Here is a 9,544-nt window from a genome sequence, read left to right as displayed (position 1 = left end):
GCGCTTACATCCTTTTTTGGTGTTAGGGCGAGCTTCTCCTCCTATTTGTAGCGTTCGTCTTGATCTTATTCGACAAATGGTGCCGACTCCGAACGGCAAATATTTTTTATAAGGAACTTTTGCAAATATTTTTTATTCAAGAGCAGAAATGCATTCGGAGGTTTGCCTTTTTTTCATTTTAGTGTTTCACGGAGTTTCGAACATACGCCTTGCGAATGATAGTCACGCACCATCATTCGGCTACGGCGGCCACCCATCTTCTATTAGTAAATAACAAATTCGTGCCCGAAATATTTTTTAAATTTCTAGTTTTCTTTGCACAAGCAATTTCGACGTTACAGATCCAACAAAATGCATGTAAGTTTTCACTTACATATATGGGGATGCCATTACGTGTAATAAATTCGCCTTGTGCCGTCATCTGTACACCGTGGTACAGATATATAAGTGAAAACACTCTCAGCTGGTTATCAAAAAATGCACTGAGATCACTTGGTTTCTCCTCCCTGCTCCTTTCTGTAGCGTGATTGCCGAACATGGTTGTAACATGTCGCATGGTATCCTTCGAGTAACTTTTCGTTTATGGAGAGGTTCGATTTCTCGGACTCGGCTTTTATTTTTTGAATTATTTGCGCCTATGCTCACGGTCTGGAAACTCGTCTCTACGACCTATATGCTCCGGTATGACAGCTAATCCAAAGTCTTCTAAATAAAGTCTTCGTTGTATGCTTTGGACGGATTCCAAACACAAAATGAAGCTATTAACCCATTTTTGTCAGCTGGTCGATTTTTCGACCACCAACTTCGGACTCCAATATCTCTGAAACTAAATGTAAATTTATTGATCAGTTTTCACAAGTTTTAAATTTGGAATTTAGTTAATTTCCAGAACATAATTTTTTAAGAAAAAAAGGTTCAGGGCAGATTTTTGTAAAAGAATGAAATTATCACTATTTTTACGTGTTTTTTGTGCAGATGAAAAAATAATGAAAAACAAAAAAAAAACAAATAATTGTTACTAATTTATTGTGAAGAGAAAAGATGAAATTAAGAGAATCAAAAAAGTAACATATCGATATTGCAATAATTTTTATTGTTTCATGGGCGTAAACTTTAGTGGTCGAGAAATCGACCGCTGCCCAGGAACTGTCACGTAGGATAGAACAAAATCTAGCAATATTTTTTTCTTATTGAAAGAGATGGAAGTGAGTATCTTTGTGGTATAGGAAAGGTACTACCCCTGCAGGGAAAATCACTACTAGTGAACCAAAATTTTAGTTCAGCACTAGTACCTTACCTCCAAAATCGAACCTGTCCTATATTGGATGGTACGGGACTATTAGAAAATACCTACAAATCGAACTAGTTCTCATTCGTCTAATATCGAACTAGGGCGGAACTATCCTAAAAGGGATGCAGCGGTGGAATGTTGGCATTCCGCTAAGATTTTTAGTTTTAGAGTTTTTCGCTTGAGTAAATCTGATTTTGCCCGTCCCATATGGCGAAAACCCAGAGATTTTCAATACACAAGGACCCCAATAAATGTGGAAGCAATCAAATTGGAAGAAATGTTTTCTGAAATTGGTAAGCAATCAATCCTTTTTGTATACGTATATATAATTGCACTATTTTCTAGGCTCAAAATCTCACTATGATCTCTTTACATTGTTTTTTGATAATAATATTATCACAAATATTACCACTTTCACAAATGAGTATGCAAACCAACACAATGCTCCAATTAACATCACGCCAATCGAAATACGTAGGTTTATTGGAATATTGTACCTATCGGGGTACCATACTTTGCCACACATCGACCACTACTGATCTGTTCGACCGGGCATGGGGGTTCCAAGGGTTCAAGGGAAAGCCAATCCGGTTGGGGTTTAAAACATGGTGCTTATGCTCTGAAAGTGGGTACTTATTTTCTAGTTCATTGTACGAGGGAGCAGCAACCCCTCACGATAAAACTATTGGTATAGGCGCACAAACAGTCTTAGACTTGCTTGCCAACGTATCTGACCCTGAGTGCCACATCATTTTCTTTGATAATTTTTTCTCTTCATACCATCTAATGTGCCTTCTGAACGAACGTCGATTTTTTGCAACTGGTACTATACGCGAAAATAGAATGGGCGTTTATCATTTGAGAAATTTAAAAAAAGAAATACGAGGAACATTTGACCAACTACTTGATCATCAGCAAGAAATATTGACTGTTCGGTGGAATGATAATGCTGTAGTCAATGTTATAACTAATAACTCCACAGTCAATCCAATTATTAGCACTAAAAGATATTGTCGGAAGAAAAAACAAACTACCACTATCCCGCAGCCAAAAGTTATTCAAGAGTATAATGATGGCATGGGTGGTGTGGATCTCCATGATAATGCGGCAAATTATAGAATATGTATGAGAGGAAAAAATGATGGTGGCCAATATGGACAAATGCTCTTGGTAACGCAATGGTCAATGCATGGAAATTTCATTGTATGATGGCAAAAATTGAAAAGATAAAACCACTGTCACAAATAGATTTTCGTTCCAAAGTCACAACAGAATTATTGAATTACGACAAGGACGAGGACGAGTATGAAAACGAACATGGAGATGAAGGTCCATCGAACCTTCCTCGGATCGATGAAAGGGTACACGCCGTCATAAGAAGCATTGAAAACAAATTTCGGCGGTGTAAATTTTGCAAGAAACATACTATTTTTACTTGCAAAAAATGCAATATTCATTTACATACTAAATGTTTTGATGATTATCATAAAAATTTATAAGTTGATTTTTCTATCAATAAAACAACAAAAAAATATTTGTATTTGAAATAAAATGAAATAAATTGACTTCGTGTGCTAAATTTTTTTCATAAATGTTGTATTTTTTTTAATATATTTAACGGTTTTTGGCCAGCGGTCGATTTTTCGACCAGTCCATATCTAAAACACCGATGGTCAGAATTTAAGCACTGACTAAAAAGGAAATGGAAAAATTATGTTAAATTCTTGTAGCGGCCGAAGATGGGTTAAAAGCGAATATATCAATAAAATAGCTAAAACGAGTTATGGGCCATCGGTTTGTTTGCCTCTTAAAAAGTAAGGTTCTACCAAATGATCAATTATAACTACATCTACTTTAAAACTCTCATTTATGTATAAAATAATTTCTAGCAATTGTTTTGAAAGATTTGGAATCACATTACCTCTGTGATGCATAGTGCGCAATCGCGTAACCATTTTATATAGTTTAGGCATACATTGCGCAGCGGCTGCTACGCATGCCCTTAATCCATATTTAGTGGATATACTTGGCATGTAGGTATATCATAAATGGGCACCCTTAAAAGGGATTAGACGTTCATCTACCGTTACATTATCGTTAGGGGCGAATAAGAAATCTCGAATAGGAGCTAGCCTATCAGTCGACCTTAAAGACCTTCAATTAGCTTTATCATCAAACCGAAGGACACTGTTTATTTTAGTTAAACGAGCTCTACACATAATTGCGCAAAAAAATTGAGCCTCCATTCTTTTAATATCAAAGACTACAACATATCGGTATGCACTTACATGAAGTTGTTTAAAAAAGATTTCATTTGATATTTGGGTTTGAATTTATTTTACCTGCCAAAATCAGTACACCTCCTATAGATATGCCTCAAACTCTATTTCATCGATTTATTTGAATTTCTCGGCGTTTCTTTTAGTACCTTCAACGTTACTGAACTCAATGGCAACTTTCCTCATGTGCTTTGTAAAACAGAGGTCAAATGAGTCCTAGAGTCCGAGATAGAAGAGATGTCATGCACTACATACGGGGACAAATTTTTCCTGAAATTATATTTTCTTTTCTTGCCCCAGAATTTTCTGTTTCGACGACGGGGATCAACAAAATCTGTGAAACCGAACAACTAACGAATCTTCAAATATTCCATATGCTGAATACACAGCTAGCAGCGACTATTACAAAAAATGAAATTATGTTTAATGACCTCTTCCGGTTATGAACAACAGTAGACTCAAATTGCTCCGGTTGCTTCAAAGGCTTCTTTACTTATAAGTATTTATTTAGAACTACTGTGCACGGCTTACTACTGGTCATCGAATGACCTAAATTGCTAAATATGCAAGTTTTCAAATAATTTATATTTCAGCAGAAAAAAATTTGTTTGCATTCTTTAAATGCGAAATCATAGGATTTAAGATTTGGAAAAAATATATTTTAATAATGCTGGTCAAAATTGCGTGCAAAGTCAGAGAGATGGACTTCTGGCGCGTATCGAGGTTATGTTTAGTTAGTAGTATCTCTTGGAAAAACACACCAAACTTCAGCCAGATCGGTATATTTCTTTGTGTTTGACATTTGTGTGATTTTCCTTATCCATCACGACAATGTCAAATTAATGGAAATGAGTTCCAACTCGTTTCAAACTCTCCTATTCCCCAGACTTGCATCCCTCCGATCCCTTGGACTACTATTTGTTCACCAATTTGAAGAAATATCTGGCGGGAAAAAATTTTATTTAAGCGATGAGGTGACTGTAGACAGAAATGGATATTTTTCAGACTTGGACCAGTCCCATTATTTGGAAGGGATCAACAAACTCGAACAGCGTTGGACGAAGTGTATAACCCTAAATTAAGTAGTCTTTATTTTTGTACGAACTTTTCAAACGACCCTTGTGAAAAGGTCATGGATTGGCCTCAATGGTGCAAGGCCTCGACAAGTTCATATAAATTTAAATTTCGATGGGTGGTCAATTCCTCTGAAAACCTTTTTTTCACTGAATATATATATTAAATACAATAAAAATGAAGTTGTTATAACGATTTCCGTTCCGGTCATTAGTTGAAAAGGTGGTTTCTGTAAAAATATATTTTGACACTACAAAAAAATGTTCCTAAATAATGAATAGCAAATAATAAATATAATATAAAAATTGGTAGATTAGCCACTCTCTCAATTACAATTCCCCATTGCAACTTTTAAATCTTATGCAACATTGCCTGATTTTGAAAAGCCAATAATATAATCATCCGGAAATAAAATACGTATACAGTCGACTCTCGTTAATTCAAAATTCGAGGGGCTCTTAAAATATTACGAATTATCGAGTGTTTGAAATATTAAATGGTTCCAAATTTTTGAAAAAAAAATAAATAAAACTGCTTATGTTTTACATATTTATAATGTCATTAATTAATTTTTGAAAAGAACTCATTTACACGGGTGCCTGGTATGCTGTTTCATCAGTTTCGTTTTGTAGACAAAAGCTTTGTAAGTTATCGAATGATGCTCTTGTTACCTTAACTGACACCTCTGCCAAAGGTTCTGATGTATCGTCTTCATCTTCATCAGTGCTCTTTTCATTCGTATCTGTCGCAGATAAAGTTTCGCCATCGGTTAGTGATCCTGAGACAGCAAAATGTTCATCCACTTGAACATAGTCAGAAAAACATACCGCTGATGTCAACTACTGGTACCATTGATGTTTCTTCATCATCCATAATTATTTGCTTCTTCTTTTCAGCAATCGTCAAATATTTATACTTTTTAGGACTCATATTTAATACAAATTTTTAATCTGTATACCAACGAAGCGATTCATGCGGAAGCGTGCGTCAAAATGTGCCTATGTTTTATGCGTAACACGCAACCACGCACAATAAAGGTATTTTAAGGGAGTCCCAAAATTCAAAGTTCTTACTAACACACCAAGAAACTTTGCAAATTTGAATTGTCGAATGTTTGGCCATATGAGTTCGAATTACCGCGTCGTAGCAATGATTTTTTCGTTCGAATTGCCGAGTGCATAAAAATATATGGACATAATTCGAAATATAAAGAGATTTTGTAGGGTACTCGTGATAACTTTGAATTAATGCGAGGTTCGAAATACAATATCATCTTCTTCTTCTTAATTGGCGCGATAACCACTTACTCGATTTTGTCCGAGTTTAACAAAGCGCGTCAGTCGTTTCTTTCTCGTGCTAACCGGCGCCAATTGGACACATCAAGTGAAGCCAAGTCCTTCTCCACCTGATCTTTCCAACGCAGAGAAGGCCATCCTCTTCCTCTGCTACCACCAGCTGGTACCGCATCGAATACTTTCAAAGCCGGAGCGTTTATATCCATTCGGACGACATGACCCAGCCAACGTAGCCGCTGAACCTTTATTCGCCAAAGTCCAAAGTAGCACTTGTTGGCAAGAGAGATTCTACTTTGGATTTCAAGGCTGACAATGTTATCGGTGTTCATGCTGATTCCTATATAAACGAAGTCTTTTACAACCTCGAAATTATAACTGTCAACAGTGACATAGGTGCCGATGCGCGAGGGCGCCGACTGTTTGTTTGAAGACAGGAGGTACTTCGTTTTGTCCTCGTTCACCACCAGACCTATTCGCTTTGCCTCTTTATCCAGTTTGGAGAAGGCAGAACTAACAGCGCGAATGTGCGGAAGGTTCGAAATATCACAGGTTTTAATTAACGAGAGTCGACTGTATTTAAAAATGGCAACGTCTTGCGCTATATTTGAAAATAATACCACTTATTTACGTTACTTAGTTGTTTTCAAATAAACGTGCGTATGCACACATGCATTCAAAATTCCACTTGATCAATTCTTTATTGCGGAATAATACAGTTAAAAATTCTGCTTTGCAGACAATATTATTAAAATAACTAGTGCTAATTTTCTAATAGTTTCAAATCGTTAAAAATTTAATTTTATATTAATTTATCTTGTATCTTATATCATAATTCTCTATTGTAAAAGATATTTAGATATCGACATTCAAACATTGACACCTCGTATCTTCCTCGATTGCTATGTGGTGGAAGTATTATTGTCATTGTCAAATAGTTCCACTTCTTTTTGAGTTTTGAATGGCATGTGTACTCATTTTTGAAATTGAACTAAAAACATAACATACATTTATTTACAGTACTGTAAACCAAAGGAATTGAGGCTGTTTAAAATGTATATTACATTTTTCCAGAATTTTTATAGAAATGCCCAATTTAGGGCCGCTCCTGATAATCTAAGCTGTTATGTGTGAGCTGCTGCCTTGTCGGGTACTATATAACTTCATGGTGAGGAAATTACTAAACCAACTTGTCACTTGGAAAAGTCATAGCTTCGTCATTGATCCCCTTGAAATTGAAACTAAAATTTTTGAAAAATTGTACTTATACATGTATATGCGTCCATTTCTCGAAATGCCTTCAACCTTTTTGCAGTATGACATCATTTAAACCACTTTAAAATGAGAAAGAAAAAATCTTTTTATAATTGTTTTGAATTTGAACACAATGGAATTCCCGCGCCTAAACGGGCTTACCAATTGAAAGGTATGAAATGGCGCTGTCATCGATAAGGACGTATTGAAGTTCGATAATCGAACATTTGCATTGTTATTTGTTTATCATCTCATGATGAAAAGATTTTTAGTGGCAAGAACACCCTTTGCTAAGAATAGCGAAAATGAAGAAAATGCAGAATTATCTGCTGAAACGACTGCGAAGAAACTTCGTTGTGAAGCGTCAGGCAGTGAAAATACAGTCGAAGAAAATTCTCTTGATGAAAGTGGAGAGAGTGTTGAACAATGCATCCCTAAAGAAGTTATAAATAAAAATGACATCGGAAATTTTGTCGACACACGTTTGAATGATCCCCAAAGTTTTGTTATAAATGGCTGGAAGACAAAGTAGCTGATAAATTCATCAAAACAGTCGAGTTTTACCAGGTTTTACCTGTTCTTGTCGAATTAAAAGTGTGGAAGAGATATTTAATTCGTAAAGGCGATATCAAACCTAGAAACTCATTGGATGCACTTGATCATTGTCCAGAAGAAAATTTTCCGAATATCAATGTGTTGCTAAGGATATTAGCTACTTTACCAGTATCAACATCTACTGCGGAACGCACTTTCTCTAGTTTGAAACGGATAAAGACGATTTTGAGAAACACGACAAAAGAAGTAAGTTTCTTTAAGATCTTAATCTTTTCTCTAAGATCTATAAATTTTATTACAAAATTAGACATTTATTTTTGTCTCTTTTTTTATTGTAGGATCGCTTGAACGGATTGACTGCTCTAGCTATTCATCATGATATTCCAATCACAGCTGATGAAGTCATAGATGAGTTATCGAAAAAATCCCGAAAACTTGATTGTCTTCTTTAATTGATGCAAGAATTTTTTTGCATATTGAGGGCATCCAAGTGAAAAAATGTATCCGTAATTTTTTGTTTGTTTATATAGAGTATGGTAAGTGATTCCCATGATTATGGAAAAAGAAAACCGATAAAAATATATTGAATGTAAAAAAAAGATATTGTCAAATTATATCCCCCCCCGCCCCCTCCATCACAAAAAGCTATCTACGCCACTGACTCATAAATACAAATAAATTAATACTTGAGATTGATAATAATGAACGCTACTACTTCGGTCTCGCCATAATGGCCATTTAATCGAAATTTTGGATATATGCGTGGAATTTTCATTTTCGCGCTCATAAGCATGCTTATATCCGGGAAATACTGTGCATCGAAAAAACTTACATAAAAAAACTTACCAATCGGAATTTAGCTGTTCTGGTATTTTATTACCATTTAAAGAGATTTTAATAAATATTTATAGAAAGCCCGTCCAAACTCTTACGTCTCGCTTTCAATTAAATTAAATGCAATAAATAGATTTCCTTACCTTCTGACAATAACACAAAACAAATTATCCGTTAAGAAATGCTTTTTTGATTATATTAATTTATTTCGGAGTTCAAAAAACTTTAAACTAGTATTTTTCAAGGAAATTAATTTTTTAAACATATTTTAAAAATACACTCAGCAATTATGTATATCACACGCCAGTAGCGCCAAATACCTAGGATCGACCCTGGATGGTAACTCAGGTGGAATTTGATATAATATCTGAAATTTCAAAAACTTTATTGGCTAATTTGCAGAAACTTAAACCTGTCAATAAAAACGAAATTCTTATCTAAAGGGGTATTTCATTCGACATTTTTCAATTTCAGACTAACTCAAGTTGAACCATGGAAAGCTACACAATCGAGCAACGCGTTAAAGTTATTCAGGCTTATTATGAAAACAGGCGTTCAAATCAAAATGCATATCAAAGAAAATCATCTTCAGTGATGAGGCACATTTTCACATCAGTGGATTCGTCAATAAGCAGAATTGCCGCATTTGGGCGAATGATAATCCAAGAGTGATTGCCGAAAAACAATGCACCCACAAAGAATGACTGTTTGGTGCGGTTTATGGGCCGGCGGCATCATTGGGCCGTATTTTTTCCAAAATGAGGCTGGTCAGGCAGTTACTGTGAATAGTGTTCGCTATCGTGAAGTGATAACGAACTTTTTATGGCCCGAATTGGAAGATATGGATGTGGACGATATGTGGTTTCAACAGGACGGCGCCACTTGTCACACAGCTAACGAAACAATGGCTCTTTTGCACGACAAAAGAAGTAAGTTTCTTTAAGATCTTAATCTTTTCTCTAAGA

This window comes from Anastrepha obliqua, chromosome 3, assembly GCF_027943255.1.
Source record: "Anastrepha obliqua isolate idAnaObli1 chromosome 3, idAnaObli1_1.0, whole genome shotgun sequence".
Classification (NCBI taxonomy): Eukaryota; Metazoa; Arthropoda; class Insecta; order Diptera; family Tephritidae; genus Anastrepha; species Anastrepha obliqua.
Note: the sequence above shows the minus strand (reverse complement) of the source record.